Here is a 23,206-nt window from a genome sequence, read left to right as displayed (position 1 = left end):
TGGAAGCATTAGGGCATAAAATTGGTCTGAAAAATAATTGCTCATTGATATCACCACGTTTTGCAACTTCTCTCAACTCATGAATATGACAGGCAAGTTCAAAACAATCCATTGACTTTCCTTTATGGTTTTTTGCAGTCTTTGTCCCTTTGCGGAAGGAATAGATGGACATCTGTGGGTGCAGCTGGGCTCAGCCTCTCTGGTCTGGCTTCCTGCCTCAGCAGGATTGTGTGGCTGGCTGGGGCTTCCTGGTCTATGGGGGTTCCTGGGTGCCTCCCTGGATCTGGGGAGGGTCAGAGTTCCTGGCACCTTGCAAGGTCAAAACCGTTTCTGACTACAATTTTGAGGCCATTGCCTTTATCCAAGTGGCACAATGAGTCTGCCCCTAATACTTTCATCTCACGGTCATCTGCTAATTATTTACCATTTCTGCTTTTAAACATGGGCTTTGGTTTAATTTTTGAGTGTATTGACTTAAAACTTTGTTTATTTTATTGGAATTGCCTTATTTAAGGACGTTGTGTTATGCTCCTGTAAATCACTTAGGGACCCTTGGGAGGAAGTATGCAACCAAAGCTAACTAATAATAAATAATCAGTACTAAATAAATAAAGCATGGAAACACCAAGGAAGGAATCTGAGTTTCTCGATTCTCCCCTTCTTCACAGCCACATGTGACAATACCTTTTGCCTCCGAAAGGATGGGGCACAAAATAGATATCTGGATTCAGCACTAAACCTACATGGTGACCAACATTCAGAACATCAGGTTGTCGACTTCCGGTGGGGGAGGGACTTGGCAGTGGGAGCTGGTCGTTACAGCTCCGGAATCCTGGTCACGTTAAACTGTTTGTTGAGCAATCTATCAGCCGTCTGACAGCTTGTTTACCTTTTCTTCGGGCTAAGAAGATAAGGTGAGCTAATTGTGCTGGACATTGCGCCAACTAACTCTCTCAGATCGACTCTGGGAGGGGAGGAAGGGCACCCGAGAGCAGAATTGTCTCCGTGCCAGGAATTCCTGCTGTTTTTTTAGCAGCACAAAGCAAACCACCCATCCTCAGAACAAAAATTTGATTTACTGAATTCAAGACGAGCAGACCCTATACACGTGAACTTTTAATTGTTTGTATTAATCCTTAGCTTCATTTTTACAAGAATTCCTTCTGATATCTTACTTGCTAAAGAAATATTCAAAATGGCGCTGAGCAGCTTCGTAATACTGATCGGGCTTTGAATTTCTACTGATCGGGCTTTGAAGTTTAAAACTTCAAAGAAAAGGAGTGATTTAATACTAAATTAAACAGCAAAAGCTGCACAATCAACCAGCAGAGACTTATTAATTGGCTGAAGAAGATTAAAAATTTGGAATGGCTTCTAAGCAAAACCCTATCCAAAAGGTTCCCCCCCTTTCAAAAAGTGCGGGCAGTTCGCTCGCCCCTGGCACAAAACTACAGTCATTACTTCCTCCCCCCATAGGGGAGCCGTTAACTAAAGAAACTTTTCAGAAGGAACTGGCTGAAGCATTTAAAAATCATGTAGTTATGATGGAAACAAAAATTAAGGAGGAGATATCCATTGCGCATAAAGAACTGTCTGGTAAACTTGAGACCCAGGTTCAGAAGATCAGGGATGATATGTTGGGGGTTCTTAATTCGTTTTCAGATTATGTGTTCGGAATTGAAAGCAGATTAGAAGATCTTAATGACTCTAATATTAATTTGGTATCCAAGATGGACGTGGTTCAACAAAAAGTCGGAGATGCTGAAAAAGAAATTATTATGTTACAGTATAGACAAATGGAACTTGCACTAAGAATAAGAGGTTTGTGTGAAAATAAACAGGAAAATCTGAAACAGATTCTCTCAGAAGCTTTCAATAGTCTGATGGGAAGGCCAGGGGGGAATTTTGATTGGCAAATTGATAAGGTTTATCGTGTTAACTCCTGGCTGGCTAGACAGAAGCAACTTCCAAGGGACATTGTGATTTATTTTACCACAAGAGACATGAGGAATATGATATTTCAAGAGTCCTATAAAACCAAGCTTCAAATTGGGGGTCAGGAAGTTTCTGTTTTGAAAGAGATACCACCTCAAATGCTAAGATCTAGGAAAGACTACGCCTTTTTAGTCGAAGAGCTTAAAAATCGTCAGCTACGGTTCAGATGGGATGCACCAGTTGGGTTAGCACTCATTTTTGAGGGGCAAAGATACCGCCTTAATTCAGTATGGAAGGCCCGAGATTTTTATCATAATATCTTGAAGGCCAGACACCCCGTCCCACCTGGACCTAGAGAAAGAGAACAAGAAGGACAAGATAGACAGCAAACTACACAATTATCAACAAGGATGGATCATCTTTCTCTCTCAGAAGCACAAGAAGCCAAGGAACAAAGACAAACCTGTGTGATTACCAGACGAATGGACCAACAATTTAAAAAGCAACAATGACAACAAACACCTGTTACTGGTCAAGATGCTACAGTTACCAGCTTAGAAGCAGTGGGAGGAGCCAAACCAAAGGTTAAATTCCAGGATGTTCAGATGGCTCTAAAAAAGCTTCAGGGAGCCAAAGATGACAACTAAGTTTCTAACATGGAACATCAATGGATTAAACTCTCCACAGAAAAGAAAGAAAATATATCACTATCTTAAACAGTTCAAGAATGATATAATTTGTTTGCAAGAAACTCACATTAGATCAACTGGTCAAAAATATCTGATTAATACAAGATTTGGGCAACATTTTATAGCTTCTGCTACAGAGAAGAAAAATGGTAAAGTTATATACTTAAGGAAGGATATGAAAGCTGAATTAATCGAAGCAGATTAAGATATATTGCAATAGACTTGGTATTAGAAGGAAAAAGGACATTGCTACTGGGAATATATGCTCCCAATCAACAACAAGATGGATTTTATAGAAACCTTCATGCCAAATTAGTATAGTGGGATTATAGGTCCTGCATACTATTGGGTGACTGGAACGGTGTTATGGACACTAAGAAAGATAAGAAGGCTTCTCGCCCAAATACTCAAATACGAGCGAAACTACCTTTTTTTGATATGATGGATGATTTCGAACTGAGAGATATTTGGCGAGAAAGAAATACAGAAGAATATGATTTTACCTTCTTTTCTGATAGACATCAATCCTTTTCCAGAATTGATTTCATACTAACTACCAATGATTTGCTTTCTAGGGTGAAGAAGACAAAGATATGTGCCAGAGTTTTATCAGATCATAATCCAGTTTGGATGGAGTTGGGAGGGGTGACGCAAGCAAGAAGGTCTTGGAGATTGAATGAAAATTTATTTAGATATGAGAAATATACTAATGAATATAAAAAATTGTTAACAGAATACTTTGTTTTTAATATGAATAAGGGTACATCTATGGAAATTGTATGGGATGCAAGTAAAGCGTATATGAGAGGAGCTTTGATAAATCTAAATAGACTACATAGACGTAAACAAGGGGAAAAGCGAACAGAATTGGAAGATGAAATTAGGAAGAAAGAGCAAGAGTTAACTTTAAAACCAGGAGATATAAAGATTAAAGAAGCAATTACCTTATTAAAAGACCAATTTAATATGTTGATCTCAGACCAGGTAGCCACTAGTCTGTTATATGCAAAACATAATACTTTCTGCAATGCAAATAAATCTGGTAGATGGTTAGTATATCAGATTAGGAAAAAGCAAAAATTTCATAACATAGCCAAATTGCACTACAGAGGGAAAGAAGTGTTTCAACAGGGTGAGATTCAGAAGGTCTTCCGTGAATTCTTTACCTTCTTTACAGTGTTGTGGCACTGTACACAGTGACAAAATTAATGGTCTAGATATAGAGAGATATTTGGATAAAGAAAAAATACCCATAGTTAAAGAAGAGCAGAGGCAAAGATTGAATCAACCAATAACTTCGGGGGAAATTTTACAGGTAATTAAGCAGTTAAAGGCAGGGAAGGCACCTGGCACAGATGGCTTGACAGCGGCTTACTATAAAAATCTACAATTAGAAATGGTAGAGCCTCTTAAGGAATTATTTAATAAGATTCAAACGGAAGGTAAGGTACCTCCATCTTGGAAGACAGCTTTTATATCCCTGATACCCAAAGAAGCCCAAGATATTACCCAACCAAAAAACTACAGACCTATACCACTACTTAATGTAGATTATAAAATCTTTACTAAAATACTAGCAAATGGGTTAATGTTGGTTATTCAACAATTGATTCATAATGATCAAACAGGTTTTATTCAAGGGAGACAAATGAGAAGTAACGTAAGATTAATCATTAATGCACTAGAATATTTGGGAAAGAATAACCAAATTCCTGCTGCGTTCATATTTCTGGATGCTGAGAAAGCCTTTGATCAAGTTAACTGGCAATTCCTGTTGAAAACACTGCAAAAAATGCAAATAGGAGAACGTTTCTTACAATCAATTAAAGCAATATATCAACAGCAAACAGCTCAAATTATAGTTAATGGAACTTTAACAGATTCTTTTCAAATTGAAAAAGGTACAAGACAGGGTTGTCCCTTGTCCTCATTACTGTTTATTATAACTTTGGAAATATTGTTGAATAAAATACGGGGCTTGGAAGGCCTAAAGGCAATTAAGATTAGGCAGCAAGAATATAGAGTGCATGCTTTTGCGGATGATTTGGTTATAATGTTAACCCAACTGCAGGAATCTAGTATGATCTTAATGAATATGATTAATCAATATGGTCAAGTGTCAGGATTTAAAATAAATCTAGGGAAAACAAAAATATTAGCTACAAATATGAATACTAAACAAAAGGAAGAACTAGAAGGAATGATAGGATGCAAAATAGTTAAAAAGGTCAAATATTTAGGAGTTCATATTTCAATCTCAAACGGGAAGTTATATGTATAATTATAAACCACTTTGGCATAGTATACAGACAGAGGTGAAAAAATGGGGAAAGTTACAGTTATCCTTGCTGGGAAGAATAGCAGCAGTGAAAATGAATATTTTACCTAAATTTTTATTTCTTTTCCAAGTGCTACCTATACTTAAAAAAGATGTGAACCTGTTAGAATGGCAAAAGGGTATTAATACATTTGTAAGGGCAGGCAAGAAGCCGAGAGTAAAACTAAAAATAATGCAAGATGTGCGTGAGAGGGGAGGTTTGAAATTACCCAATTTAAAACTATACTACGACGCAGTAGCTTTATCTGTAATTAGTGATTGGATTAATTTAACAAATGATAGGATACTTAATATCGAGGGGTATGATCTGGTATATGGCTGGAATGCTTACCTGCTATATAACAAAAAAGTGGACAAGAATTTTAAAAGTCATATTTTAAGGAATGCTTTACTGCGGGTCTGGAAAAAATATCAATACAAATTAAATGATAAGATATCCATGTGGGCAATTCCTAGACATGCAAGAGAAAATATGAACATAGTACAAAAACAGAATATAATTACTTACAGACAGCTTCTTACCCTAGAAAGGGGTGTATTACAACTAAAATCCTTGGATGAATTAAAAGAGGAAAAGGTAATTCAAACGGTTCCAGTATGGACAGCTACAGGCCAGGTGGAAAACAGATGAAATTGGTTTTATGCAAGTCGAGGATAATTTATTTAAACAAATAAGAGATCAAAGCTTAATGCATATAAAGAGACTATACAATGTATTAATACAGATGGATTCCGAAACAGAATTAGTTAAAGACTGTATGATAAAGTGGGCTCAAAATATTGAAGAACCAATAATGTTGGATACATGGGAAAGGATCTGGGTAAGAAATGTAAAATTTACACAAGCCCAAAACTTGAGAGAAAACTTTTATAAGATCTTTTATAGATGGCATTTAGATCCGAAAAAGCTTGCTTCTATGTATCCGAACTTACAACCCAAATGCTGGAGATGTGATTCTCTTGACTTGCAAAAAGGTTAAGGCATTTTGGATAAAAATATGGTGGATTATGCAAAATGTTCTTTAAAAAGGATAAAGTTTACCCCTCAGTTATTTTTGTTAGGTATAATTACTGATTGTACAGCAGTAGAGATTAATTTGATCTTGCACTTAATAACTGCAGCTAGATTGTTTGTGGCGCAATAGGAAGGAAGGAAGATTTGCCTACAATTCAAGAATGGACATTGAAAGTCACAAATAGCTAAATGGCTAAATGGCGAGATGGCTAAAATATCTGCATATCTTAAGGACCATTCAAACGAGAGATATAAACGAGACTGGAAGAAATGGATCGATTATATACAAAATAAATATGGGACTGAAATTAAAGTTAGCCTAGCAAGGAGGAGCTAAGTTCAATGTAAAGATGTTATCAATTTCCTATTCTTTTTTCAAACATATTTCAGACTATTTTTGTTAAAGATTTATACTGTGTATGGGTGCTGGGAAGTCGGGGGAGGGAAGGCTGGGGGGGTTGGGTGGGAGGGTGGGAGGGATATTTTAGGCTTGACGAGGGGTGTTAGATCTTAATGTAATATGATTGCACATGTATACTGTCTTCTCTTATTTTTTCTTTAAAATTAAGATATGTTAAGTATATTGATATGGAAGCATAAATACCATCAACATAGAATGGAGTTTGCTCAGAAGCTGAAATACACCAATGAAGAAGAGTGGGAAACAGAGGAGAGAAGAAAGATAGGAAGAGAGGGATAGGAGAGAGGGTAAGGGGGGAAGATGAGGAGGATAAGGAGGAATGGAATGAAGAGAGAGGAGAAGGAGAAAGGAAGGGGAAGTAGAGTAGAAAAGGATGGTGGAGGGAAGAAAAGAGGTAGGAGAGAGGTAGAAGAAAGAGGTGTATGGAGAGCAGAAGAGCTAATAATGGGTTTTTATCTTTCTGGGAGTTGATGACAAGAGGAACTGATGTAATTACTACTTAATACAATAGGATACTGGCTATGTAATAGTATACATGTGATTATATGTTATGAAAATGGAAAATAAAAAAAGTATTTTTAAAAAAAAGAACATCAGGTTGTCACGCTGGCAGGGCAGGCAGCCGGCAGGCCCCTTGCTGGAAGGAAGTGTTCAGGCAAGGCGGCCCAAAGGGAAGAGGGGCACTGATGTTTCTTCAGCACTGCCCAGGAGGGGCTCTTTCTCCCCAAGGGGTCCCTCAAGGAAAGCCATCTGGCTACAGAACCCCACCCTCAGGCCAGCCCTGGGCTCCCCAAAAGCAACTCCTCCAATTTCCTTGTAGCAGGAGAAGCACCCCGGACTGCTTTCAGCTGCTGCTGGGGAAGGAAAAAGAAGGGCCCAAAAACTGGACTCAGGGGCCTTTGGGAATCAGGCCTAGCGCTCTCTCTCTCTCTCTCTCTCTCTCTCTCTCTCCATCCCTCCATCCCTCCCTCTTCCGCTTTGCTGCCTCCTCTTCCATTTTCCTTCCCTCCTATCTTACTGCTTCCCACAACATGCTCAGAGTGCCAATGCCCGCTTCCGCAAGGCACAAAACTACAGCTGTTTGGCTGCTGAAATTCTCCTCCTTGCTTTCTTAAACCTTTGCAGAAACATTTTGCATCCAGAAAGTAAAATATGCATATTAGCTACATAACTGAAGAATTGCATACAAATTAATTCAGAATTACTGTTCCATAACATAAAGAAAAGCTAGGCAGCAGAAATAAGCTGGAATTAGCTGGTGCCAGAAAGTGTTTCCTCAGGGGAAGGAGATGGTGCACATGAATTAAATATTGTATTTTTTTTTTTAAAAAGCCAAATTAGAATTGCTCATCAGAGGACCTCGTACAGGAACCAGACAGCGGTAGGTCCAAAGAGAGAGGGATTCTGTGGGAGCCTTGGCCAAGGGGCTGTGGTTTCCCTTCTTGGAAGAGCCAGGGAAGGCGAGCCTCCTGTTGCAGGTTGCTTCCTCTCTGGCAATCCCAGGGCAGAGGTTGGCCCTCCACCTCACTTTAGGCTGGACAGGCCCAAAATGAAGGAGTTCCTGCATTTGCAAGATTCCAGGTCCAGGTTTGATGCAGGATGCCATTCGGTTCTAGGTCAGGACATTTCATATGAACTGGACCCCCCTTTCTCTCCTGGTGCTTTAAATTTGGAAGATTTTACAAGCAACTATCATTTGGTCAACCATCCCTAGTATCATACCCTACTGACTCTTACACACATTTGTTCTTGTTGGAAGAAAAATAAATGGGTGTATTGTCTCCCTGCAGCCTCTTCTTCCTTCCTCGGGGTTCCAATGGACTGATATGGGCTTGAGAGGTAAGCATGTCTGGCGAACCACAAGTGGAAGCCTATTCAGCTGCATCAGCAAGAAGAAAGCACAGGTGGATGCTTCATAGTTCTCACTTTCAAGAAATTTCTCCTCAGTCCCAGGTTGAGCAGCTTCCAGCAGGTTGTCCTGCCCTGAGCTGCTACAGAGAATAAACCAACCCACTCTTCCCTCTGACAGCCCTCCAAACCCACTGCTTGATCACTGTTCCCAGAATTTCCCCAGGTATTGATGTCAAACTGATTGTGGTTTTCTGGATAAATTTTTTCTCCCTTTTGAAAGACGGGAACTGCCTCAGCTCTTTTCCAGTCCTCTGGTGGTTCCCCCCTCCCCCGAAGATGAGAATCGCTCAAGCTTCAAAGGCCTACAGAAATGGGAGAAGCTCTATTTCTCTTACCGCTTGGCACCCAAAAAGCCAGGAGAGATTTTGCTGGACTGCCTTCCTGACATGACTCCAGGAAAGTCCTTCCCCCAATGACAGCCAGGGACAATGATGGGTGCAGTACTTGAATTATGACTCATTTCTGCTGGAAAACCTGGTTGGAATCCTCCAGTAGGTTCAATGGGATCCTTAGTGAGCAGGATATATACAGAAGCAAGTAGATTTGAGTTTATCTCAAGAGGGATCTTCATTCTGAAGGCCAAATCTGGCCATAGATTCTGCCTCCAATAAGCAACTGAGTCAGAAGATGACTCAGGACTTTGTTAGAGAACTCTGATGAAGAGGGTCTGTCTATGAAATAGAGAGAAAACCTGAAAAAATGGCTTACATTTATTTGTATAGTTAGCACAACAAAGAAACTTTGAAGTAAAAGTTGATTGCTTTATAAATAATCATTTGTCCAGCTACATTGTAAGAATTAAAGTATCCAGTGAATTGTGAGCACAGCCATAAAATAGAGCCTTGTATTCTAAATAAAAGTTTAAAAAAATTGCAAGGGGAAAAACTCAGAATGGGTGTCAGTAATGTACATTCACATTGCTTCCCAACACCGGGCTTCAATACTCGCTTTGTTGTTTATCTGAAAATGAAGCTATTTTATCTACAATATATCAAATACTTCTCTGCCGGTTCTATTTTTTAAAAAGAAAAGCTTTTTGCATTCTTCTGGAAGGTTAAGGCTTAATACATTTGAAAAAGACCAATTTAACATACAAGAAAACCCAAGTTAGTTAGTCAGTGCAACAATACTACAAAACCCATATTGCAAGTATTACAAAGTCCATCCTACGTGGCCCCTTTTGCCTCATTTTATCCTTATCAGAGCTGTATAGCTGTGAGATATGCATCACCATATGAATGAGGCTTTGAAGGACAAGCCCATGAAGGAAGATAATGAGGAACATCAGTTGGTAGCACATGTAACGTACATTCCTCATCTTTGCTATGAGATGGAGGAATATAAAAGAGAATGCATGTACTACAAAGTCCATCCTACATGTCCCTCTGAGGGCCAATGACGTTCCTTAAATGCCCCAGGTTATGGGACAGAGCTAAAGAGTTTCAGACTCCAGATAGGAAAAGGAGGCCAGGAGAGGACCAAGCAGGGCATTCCAAGGGAGGCCCAGAGTTGATGCTTCCAGCGCAGTCTCTCCAACTATCCCAGCATCAGGAGGGACGAATCAAAGCTGCAGCTTCACCCACCTTCTCTCATCAGGCAAGGGGCCATTTCCCATTTACTCTCCCCAAAGGGCTCTACCCATGGCAAGGCGCCATGGGAGCATATTTTTATTTACTTTAATAAAGCTCTTTATCCTGAAGAGAGAGGAGGGGGGGAAGGAGAGAAAGACAAAGAGAAAGAGAGAAAAAGGGAGAGAGAGAGAGAGAGAGAGAGAGAGGGAGGGAGGGAGAGAGTGGGGGGGGGGGAGTGTTGAAGGAATCTGTTTCACTTGGCCACAACTAGAAGAGCAGAGATCCACCCTAATTTCCGCTTTAGGGCATCATCGTGTTCATTGTGTGAATGTTTGACAAACATCAAACTGTAACATGTTTTGCACTTTTTCTCCCAGACTGTCTGCAGCTCTTTCCAGAATATGGTAAGCTTTCTGCCTTATTGATTTTGCATCTCAAGTGTTTGTTTTGTGTATTGGTCCTTGGCCTGCTTGTAACGCTTTGAATTCCTCTTAGAGTATTCCCAGATCAGCCTCTGCTGCGGGTTTAAGCTAGGACTTGTCTCCCTGCACAGTGAGGGGCCAGTCAAACGCTTGCTCTGCAAAATCTTCCTCTCGTGGACGCTTTTCTCCTCTCCTCCCTGAGTTTCATGTACAAGGTAGACCCTGCTCTACACCTCCCGAATCTCTTCTGGGCCACCATCCGTGGGACCCACCCCCCACCCCCAGGAAGGTTGGATTCCTGAGTTTGCAACAACTGCACCGCTTTATCTCCTAGGGTGACTTCTAGTTTTATGTCATACAACAGTTGATTCTGCTGAGCAGTCTTCAGTTTCTGCTGTCACTCTACTTTGACAGTCTCTCCGTTTACCTGAGATTGTACTCCCTTTATGCCATTTTATAGGTAGGTATGTATGTAGGTAGGTAGGTATGTTTGATTACTCTTCTCCTCCATAGTCACTCTAGTCCCCCTCGCCCCCTACCCCAGGCCCAGCCTTTTTCCATGTAAGAGTTTAAAAGGGCTGAGCATGTCAAAATAGCACACAGGGTCCTTCTCTGCACACTTCCTTGATCTCTTTTTTTCAGAGTTGGTTAAGACTCTCTGTCCTCTCTCTAGCATGGGGTGGGTTTGCTCTGATTCCACATTTTCCAGCTTTGTGGTTTGAACTGCCCGGATCTCCGGCAGCTGCTGCTGCTGCTGCTGGTGCAAAATTTTGCCTGGAGCTTTCGAGTGGCTGAGTCACAGATAAGCCAACTATGCTGGTTTCTTTGACTGGCATTGCATCTAAACCATGGCGATGCATGAAGTGGACCAGGGAGCATTGGTCCTTGCTCGTCCTTTGGCTTCATGTGCTGTAGTGGCCCTCTGGGCAGGATTGGCCATGCGTTCCTCATCCTTGATCACTGCTGGTAAAAAAAACCTGCCTCTCAGTCTTGTTAGAATTATGTCTGCGTCACACAAACCGCACAGGAGTTTTGTGCAGGAGTGTCAGTCAGAGCTGTGAAGCTCTGTGGAACAACAGTTTTGTCCACCTTTCCTCTCATTATCCTTTGCCAGCCCTGCCCCCAATGGGGGTCTAAAGTGGGGAGTGTCTTATATCCACCTCCCATTTCATCCTGATGGGCTGGCCTCTAATTCTGCCAGATCCCTAAAAGCTTTCTCTTTATCTGGCTGCTTTCCTGGACCTGGTGAGATGGAGTGGCTGTGGGTGGGCAGTTCTTCTGTATCTAGAGGCTTATCATCTCTGCTCCTGGATAGGGTAGCATTGCCCCAGATAGACCCTGTTCATTATCTTGCAAATCCTGATCGTAGCCAAGAGGACATTTTTTTCAACTTTGCCTTGTGTGCCACTTATGCCCTTTCTTGGATCAGGAAGTCCTCTTGGTCACTCAAGGCCTGGCCCTCTCCTGTATGGACCATATGCTCTGCACTGAGCTGCCCTTGGAGAGGATCTGGAAGCTTCAGCTCATGAAAAATGTAGTGGTGTGGGCAGTTATGGGAGTGTTGGCTGCCCATGCATCACCTCTGCCGCATGAACTGCACTGGGAGCCAGTTTGCCTCCAGGTGCAATTCAAGATGTTGGTTATTACCTTTGAAGCCCTGCATGGCATGGGACCAGGTTATCTGAAGGACCGTCTCATCCCTATTACTTCAACTCATCCCATCCTATCTAGCAGGGAGGGCACATTATGGACCCCTTCGGTGGGGTTGAGGAGGAGAGCTTTCTATGCCATTGCCCCACCCTGTGGAACATCTTCTCCCTGGAAGTGAGGTTGGCCCCCAAGGCTCTTGGCCTTCCGGAAGAGAGGTAAGACAGATTCTCACCATCTGGCCTGGGGTTCATGAGTGAGAGGCAGCCCTGGCTGGGGCCATGTGGAAGCTACCTCTCTTTTTCACTTTGTATGATTTTATATGATTTTATGGTCTCTTTTTATTGAAACTTCCCAGAGTCACATACAGTATAGTGAGATGGGCCATACAATTTGATTAATAAATAATATGAATAAATAAATATGATTTGGATGGAAATGTAAAATTGCAGACAATCCTTCTGCCTCCCCATCTTCCTTCTGCTTTTCTAACATTTTCTCTTCGGACAAACTATTTTTCCTTCCTGCAGATGCTGCAGAGTTGTACCTTTAGCTCTTAGGTGCCCACATACTGGCAGCTGAATACCAATAGTTCCCTTCCTGTGGCAACTCAGTCACAAGATCGGCATTGGTTTTCTTCACCTGATTTAAGATTTGAAGGCAAAGCAGACAATGTTTTGTGTGCCCAAAGACAACAGGGACGGCCTCTCTAAGCTCATCTGGGAGATGTTCTGCCTGGCTCAATTGCTGCCAGTGTCCAAGGTCCTGACAGGGACTTCTATGGATGCCATTCCCCCTTTCTGCTGGGAAAGCTTAGTTCAGTGTATTCTTGAAGTATATGTTGGTGTTTCTCAACCTTGGGAACTTTAAGACTCCCACCCAGAAGAGCCCTGGTGGTGCAGTGGTTAGAATGCAGTACTGCAGGCTAGTTCTGCCGGCTGCCGGCTGTTCAGGAGTTCAATCCTCAGCCGTCCATCCTTCTGAGGTTGTTAAAATGAGAACCCAGATTGTTGGAGCCAATATGCTGACTGTAAACCGCTTAAAGAGGCCTGTAAAGTGGTATATAAGTCTAAATGCTATTGCTAATTCCTACAATTCTCTCTGAGAGTTAAAGTCCACACATTTTAAAGTTCTCAAGGTTGAGAAACACTGTCCTATGTGACTACCCATTTTGCAAACTTTTTCCTGTCCTTAACAGGTTTTGACTTCTTTGGACTTTTCTTCCTTCTAGTTCAGGCTGTCTAAGAGGTTTTGTTCATTGCTTTTTCCTTGGAATTTTGTCTATTCCTGCTCTGAGACTTTGGCCAAATTTGAAACTCCACTGCGGGTGTCTTCTAAGTTCCTGGCTGCTGAATAATTCTCCACCAGTTCCCCTGCCTCTTTTTTATTCAGACAGAATCAGATTGGGCTTGGTAGGACTTGCAAGGCCTGTTTGTGGGGTACTTCTATTACCTCTCTGCCCCGGCCATGTGACTCCTAAATCCCCGAGTAACTTTGCCCTAAACTCTCCCTAACTCATCCTATGGTCATCAGAAGGCTCTCTGTGTCCCTGCTGGATGCATCCTAGATTATTTCACCAGGGCCAGCATCGTCTTCTTTGCATTCTCCTCCTCTCTGACTGGAGGAGCAGGAGATGCTCTCAGGTGGGCCTGGATCAGGACATCGACTGAAGCAGGTCCCCCAAACATTGCAGAGAAAGTCTTGGCCTCACCTCCATCTGCCAACTCGGGGACTTTAATCTGGCAGGCAAAAGCCCCCAGCAGCTGCCAGAACCTGTCACTTTGTCTCCCTGGCCCAACCGTTGCAATTGGCATCGGATCCTGGAGCTCTTTCTGCCTTCTGCCCTCTCTCTCTCTCTCTCTCTTGGCTTAACCCCATTCTGGATGTTTGGCCTCATTAGGTGCTTTTTCTTCTACAGGCCTCTTCCTGGAGAGTTGTCTGTCCTCTTCCTGCTGCTGCTGCATAAGCCTTTCTTGGGAAAGTCCTAACCATTCCCCTCACCCTCCATGCAAAGATGGGGATGCAGTTTGGGAAATATTGTCTCCACCCTCAATGGCTGTGCGGTGCCTTGGATTGACTCTGGGTCTGCCACCTTGAAAATTGCTCTATCCTGGAGCGCTAACTTTGGACGGCTCTCCTCCCTCAAGCGTTGCAGCCTCAGCTCCTTAGTCCTGGCTTCGCCCAGCCTGCATCTTGGAGCATCTCTGCCCACCTTTGACAAAGGCCACCTGCAGGAACTCACCTCTGACTCCACCGGGACTTGCAAGCAAAGCCTCTGGATCTCAGCAGGAGAGCTCAGCCCAAACAGTCCTTTCTATCTTGGCCACAGGCTTTTATTCGCAACACTGTGCCATTTGTCTCTCAGGCCCCACCCCTGCCAAGGCATTGTCCTGGAGGCTGTGTTTTTGCAGGGTGAATCAGAGGAACTACACATAAAAACCTTCCTTTTGTTCTGCTTTATTCATTACACAAAGAACACCGGTTTCTCCTTCACTCATGCAAGGCGAATCAGGTGAGCTCTACTTTATCTTACCCAAACAAATGTCTTTGTCCAGAGTCTCTTATAGTTGGGGCTGTAAAGGAGCTTCATATGCAGTAAAAATACCAGTGAATTAATTGATTACTTGGTCTAGCATTCCTAGGTTATTAGATTATCTGGTTTTCCATCTGCCTTATAATTCTTCTAATGAGGCAGGGTTTAATTTAAGTCTGTCATTCTACATCTAACTATCCCTAAAACTCCCACCAGAGTTAACCAAGGGCTTTATTTATGCTTAGCTGACAACCTCTCATGGCTGCCATATTCAAGTCCCTCTTCTTTCTTCTGCTTCTCTTCTTCCTCTGCTCAGGTAGGCATCATCCTTCAAAGCCTGGTCCCCTTTTACCTCCACCCAAAATTCTTCAGTGCCCATCCCAGAACCAGCAAGGCTGTCTATATTCATTTTGATTGGATTGATCCATTTCGATGCTAGCCATCTTCTCCCTCGCAAGACTCCAGGGGCAACTGCCCCTCCCTGGCCATCCATCTGCAACTTCGCTTCCTTTCTCTCCTCCCAGCCCCAGTGAGAAATCCCTGGGTGTGGGATTGCTTCCATGTTTCACTCCCTGCTGTTTCTTAGACTGAGCTCCTCATCTCCAGGCACAGCTCACCTGTCTGGAAGATTATGTGACCGGATGGCAGAAAGGACTTAGCCACACTGTTGTGTCACAATCTGCCTTCTTAGAATTTACAGTAAATCCAATAATCTATTCAGGTCTTCATCTTCTTCTAAATTGTCATAGGATGATAATGGAATTATAGATTTGGAAGAAAGCGTGGAGATCTTCTATTTCAACTCATGCCCAGGCCAAACTAGAGGCCTGGGACTGTTCAATCTTTCCTTGAAAGCCTCCAGTAATGGAGCACCCAGGACTCCAGGAGGCAGGCTGATCCCCCAATGATTGATCATTCTTATGGTGAGGAAATCCCACCTTATTTTGACTTTGGACTTCTCACTGTAGCGTATCCAGCCATTGGTCCTTGTCCTACTCTCAGGCACTAGGTTGAATAAATTCAGAGCCTCTTTCCCTGTGATAATATTGGAAGGCTGCCTCCCCATCCTCCCATCCTTCTTTTCTTTAGGTAAACACAGCCACTTCCATTAATTGGTCTTCATGTGACTTAAACTCCAAGTCCCTCACCACCTTTGTTACTTGTCTCGGCCCCCCTTCCCTTCCTCAGTGTCATTCTTATATCGCCACAAGAAGCGTACACAGTTATTCCATGTGCAGTTTGAGCAGCTCAGCTTACAGCAGAACTATCATTTCCCATGATCTCTGTACCATGTCTTGGTTGATGCAGCCCACGATTGCATTGACTCTTTTGGCAGCTGTAGGAGATGGTTGGCTTGTGTTCTACCAGGGGGCCTAGACCATTCTCACAAGGGTTGAGCCAGGCCCTGCCTATCTTGCACCTGTGCCTCTGGTTTTACCCTGCTGAAATGTAGAACTGCAGGGTGCTTGGTGCTGTCTGAGCTTGATTGTTTTCTTGTTTCCAGCCTGCATCTTCCGCTCATTTCAACCCTGAGCTACAAATATTCTCTTTTATTGGTATGTAGAACTGTGCCTTTCCCTCCATTAAATTATATAGTGCTGGAGGGGCCCCAATATTCAAGTATACTAGGTTTCTTTCTAACATTGAGCCCATCTTCTGAAGTGCTAGCAGTCCCTGCGCCAGTTTTGTGTGTCTGCCCTTACGAATCGTCTTTCCATCCACTTGTGTCCATCATTGAAGAAAACATTGAAAAGCACGGGGCCCAGGACTAAATGTTGGGGTGCCCCACAGCATGCCTCTCTCCAGGTAGACCCAGAACCTTAAGAACACACGTTGGACACCGTTGTTGCACATCCGTATTATCCTTGTGTGCTTGATATATTTCTCCTAAGCAGCAAATTGCATTTATCTGTCAAATTTCAATCTCTTATTTTCAACCCATTTTTTAAGCCTCTATCAAGGTTTTTTAAAATTTATTTCTGTCTTTTTAGGTATTCACTACCCTGCCCATTTCTGTGTTGTCTGCAAATTTAATAAGCATTTCCTTCACCTCTTCACCTCAGTCAATAATTTATTTTTTGAGTAGAGTCCAAACCTGAACTCGGGGCATCCCATTCAAGTTTGATGAGGAAGAAGAAACCCTGAGGATCCCTCGGAGTTGGAGTTTTGAGGCTGGCCCTTCATTGTTGTGCCCCTCCCGCAGCCATAAGCTGCACTTGGGGGGTGAAAGCAGCCCCACATGGGAATGGGGTGGCAAGAGAAGAACTGCACAAGGCCTCGCTCACTGGCCCCCCTGAGGGAGAGGAGGAGGGGAGGCTCTTCCAACCCCATCTCCGAAAGTGTCCACGGATCAGGAGTGTTGCCTTTGGCTGCTTTCGGCCCCTTGAAAGAAGCTGCTTTTTCCCAGGGCACGAAACCCTGGACTGGTCTGAATGTAGATGAGTAATCCAACATGGGCTCCATGCTTGGAAACACAGCCCTCTGATTCCTCACCCCCTCAGGGTGGAAAGAGACATGGGGTCACCTTGATGCACTAAGTGGGGGGAGGGAGACAAGACAAGTCATTGTCATAGGAGTGGGTGCCTCCCTTTCAGAGTGAAGGGCACATCAGCCCTGAGCACTCGGCCCAGAAAGGGACTGGTGGCCACAAGACTTGGACACCCCCCCACACATCGTCACCTTTTGGGGTGTACTAACCAAACTGGAGCAGGAGGAAATTCTGCTTGGGCTGCAATGGAAGAGGAGGCTGCCAGGAGGGCTGCTGGATGGGCCCCTCAGCTTCTCCAAAGGGCACCCAAAGGGAAGAGGTGAATTTTCCCCTCCCCTTGCAGGCCAGGATCCTCGGGCATGGCTGTAAACCAGGTTCTGAGTGAAGTGGAAGAGTGTTTTTTCCTCAAGGGATGCTGGAATCCCAGTACAGCAATATCAGGCTCCTTCTTCTTTTTCTAAAAAACCCTCTTTTCTAATTTAATACATAATTAAACATCTGATGACTTTTTAAGTTCCTGGCGAAGGATGGGAGAGAAGCAAGAGGGCAGGCAGTCCGTGCCCGCCTCCAAGCAGGAAATCAAAGCTTCCGCTTGCTTTGCCTGCTGCGAATGGCGTCCAGCCTTGGCACACCCACCGCTAATGGTGCTTAATGGTCCCTGTAATTGGTGTCTCAAGTTATTCAAAAGTAAATTTACTAGAAAATAATTAGCAATTTTATAGTTCACTACTTCTTCATTTTGTTGATTTAAAAAATCCAGTTGCTTTTTTCCAGTGGCACAATTATATGAGATGGTAAAATAATTTCCCCCAACCTGCTAGCTAGGAATAATGCATGGCAGCCTGGAAACACACCAGAGACAGAGAGAATAGATGGAAGAGGTTCTGCTTGCATTAGGCAGCAAAAGGAAGAGGCTTGGCAGCTTCACAGGGAGCCTTTGATCTGTCCTGACTAGTTTCTGAGCAACGTGGAGTTTCTTTCGCCTGGACCAGCCAGATTCCAAGGCTCACTTCAGGTGTTACTCCAAACATGGGCGGTCAGATTAACAAATTAACAGATTAACAGAATTGGAAGGGACCTTGTAGGTCATCTAGTCCAACCCCCTGCCCAAGCAGGAGACCCTACACCATTTCTGACAGATGGCAGCCCAATCTCTTTTTGAAAGCCTCCAGTGATGAAGCTCCCACAATTTCCGAAGGCAACTTCTGTTCCATGGGTACTAGTCTCCCTTTATTTATTTATCAACATAAATATAACAAATGTAACAAAAAGGCAACAGTAAAAAATATTGGGTTTCTGTCTGGATGGTCTCTTGTGACGAGCCGAAGACAGAGAGTGGAAGTGTGACCTTCCTCCCATATTTGGGCATACCAGGGGTTGTGACTTTAAATATATACCTCTCACCCTGGCTGGCTGATAAGGAGTCAAGCCTTGTAGCTCAATGGTTAACACATTTGCCTGAGAGGCAATAGAGCACAGGTTCGATTCCCAACATAGGGTATGGCTAGCTGATGAGAGCTAAATAGCTTGAAATAGATCTATACTAGTCTCCCTTTATTTATTTATCAGCATAAATATAACAAATGTAACAAAAAGGCAACAGTAAAAAATATTGGGTTTCTGTCTGGATGGTCTCTTGTGACGAGCCAATGGACAGAGAATGGAAGCAGTTAGCTTCCTCCCATAATTGGGGCATACCAGGGGTTGTGACACTACACACACACACACACACACACGTTTTCTGAGGTTTTCGCGGGTGTTAGTATGTAGGTCCCTAGTTATTCGGGTTTCTCCCGCGTAAAATTGGAGATGTCTTGGCGACGTTTCGACGAAGTTTCATTCGTCATCTTCAGACTTGGTGCTTCCAGGAGCAATGTGAGATCTCGGCTGTTTCTTCCTTTTAACTGCCAGTGGGGGTTTGAACTGATTGGGTGGGAGCTTGGCTGTGTCCTGATTGGGTGGAGGTGTGTCCTGATTGGGTGGAGGTGTGTTCTGATTGGTTGGGGGTTTGTGTTTCATGTAAGGATAGGAGGGGTTTAAAGAGGCCAATTGTGCATTTGCAGTCTGGCTTCTGGGCCTTGGTCATGCCTCCTCATCAGTGTGGGTTTTTGTCTGCTTTCTTTGTGGATGTTTGGTGGTGATATCCTGTGTGGCTCTTGTGAGTGTGGGCCTGGTGTCATTCATCATGTTAGGGACTCGTTTATCAATAAGGGCAGGCTTCCAAATGGCTGGCAGGCGGGAGGTATCGTCCCGCCTGTTCATGCCCACACTCACAAGAGCCACATATATATATATCTATTTAGAGTTACAACTCGTTCGCTCTAGATTTGGTTTGGGATTTTGTCCTCATCCTGTCCTCTTTACCTCACCAAACCACCTCAACTATCTATGCTTCTCCTGAAACATCCAACTCTTTGTTCTGTATAACGGAGTGACGAGCCAAGGACAGAGAATGGAAGTAGTGATCTTCCCCGCATATTTGGGCATACTGGAGGTTGTAACTCTAAATAGATACCTTTCACCCTCACTTGGCTGATAAGGAGTCAAACTCTGTGGCTTAGTGGTTAACACATCTGCCTAAGATACAATTCAGCACAGGTTCGATTCCCAGTAAGGGTATGGCTAGCTGATGAGAGCTAAATAGCTTGAAATAGATCTATACTAGTCTCCCTTTATTTATCAGCACAAATACAACATATATATATATATATATTGTGCTGATAAATAAATAAAGGAAGACTAGTATAGATCTATTTCAAGCTATTTAGCTCTCATCAGCTAGCCATATCCTTCCTGGGATTCGAACCTGTGATGTATTGCATCTTAGGCAAACGACCTTAGCCATTATGCCACAGGTCCTCCTCCTTATCAGCTGAAGCCAGGGAAGAAGGTATATATTTAGTTTCACAACCATGGTAAGCCCCATTATGGAGGAAGCTAACTGCTTCCATCATCTGTCAATCGGCTCGTCACAAGAGTCCATCACGACAGAAACCCAATATTTTTACTGTTGCCTTTGTTATATTTGTGGTTTTTTTTTTTTTTGTGCTGATAAATAAGTAAAGGTCGTTTGCCTAAGATGCAATACATCACAGGTTCGAATCCCAGGAAGGATATGGCTAGCTGATGAGAGCTAAATAGCTTGAAATAGATCTATACTAGTCTTCCTTTATTTATTTATCAGCACAAAAAAAAAACAAAAAAAACACAAATATAACAAAGGCAACAGTAAAAATATTGGGTTTCTGTCGTGATGGACTCTTGTGACGAGCCGATTGACAGATGATGGAAGCAGTTAGCTTCCTCCCATAATTGGGGCTTACCAGGGGTTGTGAAACTAATATATATATATATATATATACACACACACATACATACATACATACATACATACATACATACATATATAAACAGAACAATTAGATGAATGTGAGACCTAAGGATAGAAGGATGGAGGGAGACATTTTAAGCCATGCCAGGATTAAGGATGTTGCTAAACTACAGCTCCCACCATCCCCCTGTGGCCTTTGGTGATTGCCATTGTGGTTAGGCAACAGCTGGAGGTCGCACTGTGCCCCACCCCCCATACAGCTGGGTTAGTGAGAATCAGTTTGATCTGTTCGGTATTAAGACCTCTTTTTGTCCAGATAAAAGCGCCCCCCCTTCCAAAGGCAGCTTCCCCCACCCCCCCACCCCAGAGCTGATAAACACAGCGAGAGAAGAAGCTGCTGTTACAAGTTTTTATTGTGGGGTGAGTTTAAGTCCAGGTGGAGACTTCGCATGTCCACATCATTCAGTTAGATGGTGGAGACTCAGAGGATGGGGGGGCAGGGGAGGAGGAGGAGGCAGAGAGAGCAATTTCCCTTCCAGGCAATGAATCCTTCCATTGTCAATGGCTGAACTATAACATTGCCAGCTTTCTGGGACAATGACTCATCCCGTCTCTGGGAGCAGAAAATTAAGTATAATTTATGCCTTGCTAATTGAAATCAAATAGAAAATTCAATCTCTCTGTGCCAGGGAGGCTGACATTTAAACAGGGAAGACAAAACAGAAAAAAAGAAAGGAAAAAGGAACGTTTCCTGAGCTGGTGGCTTCCTCAGAAGACAGACGGTCTTCTTGCACAGCAAAAGGCGAGGCTGGCAGAGGAAATGAACCAGCCGTCCAGAAAACAGGAAGCCGGCAGCATTTCATACAGCAGAATTGCCCCCCTCCGCTCCTCTGTTGGGAAGGGCCACACCAACCATTAAACACCAGGGCAGCCTCCCCCACCGGGATGCCACTTTCCAGAACGGGCTCCCCGAGAACAGGGCGATCTCCTCCGTCTGCTCAGCGGCTCAACCATAGCAAAAATAAACATCTGAAGACACGGCGCAGGATGCAGGACGTGTGAAATGGCTCTTCTTCCCCAGCTGGGGACCAAGGGCACCCAGCCCCCCCTCTTCTCTCCGGACAGCAGAGATGTCTCCAAGGCAGAGCTGGGGCTCTCGGGGTGCCCTCCTGGTCTCGGAAAGTGGGAGGAATCAGGAGGCAAAGGGATGCCCTGAAGCCTCTTCAGTCTGCTGAGCACTCATCCCCAACACTGGGGAGGGGGCAGTTGGCCCTTGGAAGTCAGGCCAGGCTCTCGTCACTGCAGGTGGATCTGCATGGAGGGGAAGAAGAAGCATCACCTTGTTACATGAGCAGCAGCAGCAGCCTGTTCAGAGAATGGCCCCCAAGGAGTTGGAGCCCCTGCTTGGGATGACCCACTGCCCATCTGGCAGACGAAGACATTGCCCAGGACCCCCGTTAGCCATCCCCCTTGACAGCTGCTCCTCAGGCACTTCAGGCTCTTTGGTCAAAGGTTCCACTGGCTGTTTCTCACGAGAGATGTGCCTGTTTACACCATTTTGTCAGGGGCAAGAAGGAGAGGTGGGCTGTGGCTTCTGTCAGTGGGGCAGATGAGAGGGGCAAATGTGCCCCAGGATGCGAGCCAGAACCTCACTCATCAACCACACCAGATGATAATGAATCAACTGGAAGGAGAAGCCATGTGGCCTTGATCACCTTGTTCATAGGCCAGGCTGCCGGTCCTGGCGGAGCACACAGGCCAGGCCAGCAAGCAAGGAGGGGGCCCACCTGGGGGAATCGGGAGTCAGGGTCTGAGGGGATGCAGGCGCCTTCTCCAAATCCTCCAACATGTGAAGCTGCCCCGGGGGGAGCCTGGGAGTGGGGAGGAAGAAGCAAGTGGCACAGCCCACTCAGACCGTAACCGATGGTTTCTTTTCCCTTTTTTTACAAAGTCATCTACCTGAACACTTTAAATCCTTGCAAAATGGATTGTGTGACAACATCGTTCTCATTTAATAGATTAAGTCAGAACTTAATCATATGTGAAAGTCAGCTCTAGCACATACTTCATTTTTTGTTTGTTAGATTTATAGTTGCTTTTCCTCCTCAAGAGAAGAGAATAAGGACACTATGTCTAGAATATATAGACTTCATTTGGAAATGTAAACAAAAAGGGACATTTTACCATGTTTAGTGAAAGTGTAAAAAGCTAGACAATTCTGGATTGAAATACTTATGTACAGGATCTGAAAGATTAACAATTGTGATCAGAGGTTTTTCTAGTGGGATTGAAAGACAAACAGTTGGGGGGGAAATCATGGAATTTTGTTTTGTACACGACAGTTAGTTGCAGTGACATTATTGTATGTACAAAGATGGAAGAAGATGATGGACAGTTGGTGAAGATGATGGAACTTGCTACTGTTGGGCAGTCCCTTATGGACTTTTTGCACAAAACAGAAAAAATAAATTTACAATGTATGGATTTTATGCCTAATGCAGGACTAGAACCCACAGCTACCAGTTTCTGGCCTGCTCCTTTAACAGCCACATCAGACTAGCTCTCAGTAAAGTTACCTATATAAAAACAGAGAACTCATAGGGGGACCAACTTCCATTTTACCCCAACCACAAACATGATGTCCCCCTTCTCTTTGACCTGGGCTGCAGCAGCCCATTTCCGCCCCTTCCATCTGAGAGCAGCACCAGCGCACATTTCTCCTTGGAGATCCCTGATTGTCAAAACACAAGGCTGCAGGCAGGACAGGGAGCCATCTCGAAAAGTTGGACCCCAAAACCAGCTGAGCGGGGCTTCGGAGGGGGACAGCTGGAAGGAGAACAAGAAAGTTGCGAACAGTTATGGAGGCTGGATTTTGAACCCAAAACCTGAGGCATCTTTAGGTAAT

The 23,206-nt window shown here is 43.9% G+C and overlaps 1 protein-coding gene across 1 annotated transcript in view; it reads right to left on the bottom strand.

Annotated features, from left to right (window-relative positions):
- Positions 1-20,696: 20,696 nt before the first annotated feature.
- The window catches only part of LOC116518086 (heparan sulfate glucosamine 3-O-sulfotransferase 4-like), a 101,357-nt gene continuing 98,847 nt past the window's right edge, over positions 20,697-23,206 (bottom strand). Inside the window, exon 3 of the mRNA XM_032231337.1 lies at positions 20,697-21,612. The gene's annotated coding sequence lies outside the window, so the exon portion shown is untranslated. The remainder of the gene's footprint in view (positions 21,613-23,206) is intronic.

The sequence above is a fragment of the Thamnophis elegans genome, chromosome 14, assembly GCF_009769535.1.
Source record: "Thamnophis elegans isolate rThaEle1 chromosome 14, rThaEle1.pri, whole genome shotgun sequence".
Lineage (NCBI taxonomy): Eukaryota > Metazoa > Chordata > Lepidosauria > Squamata > Colubridae > Thamnophis > Thamnophis elegans.
This window is presented reverse-complemented; position numbering and strand designations above follow the sequence as displayed.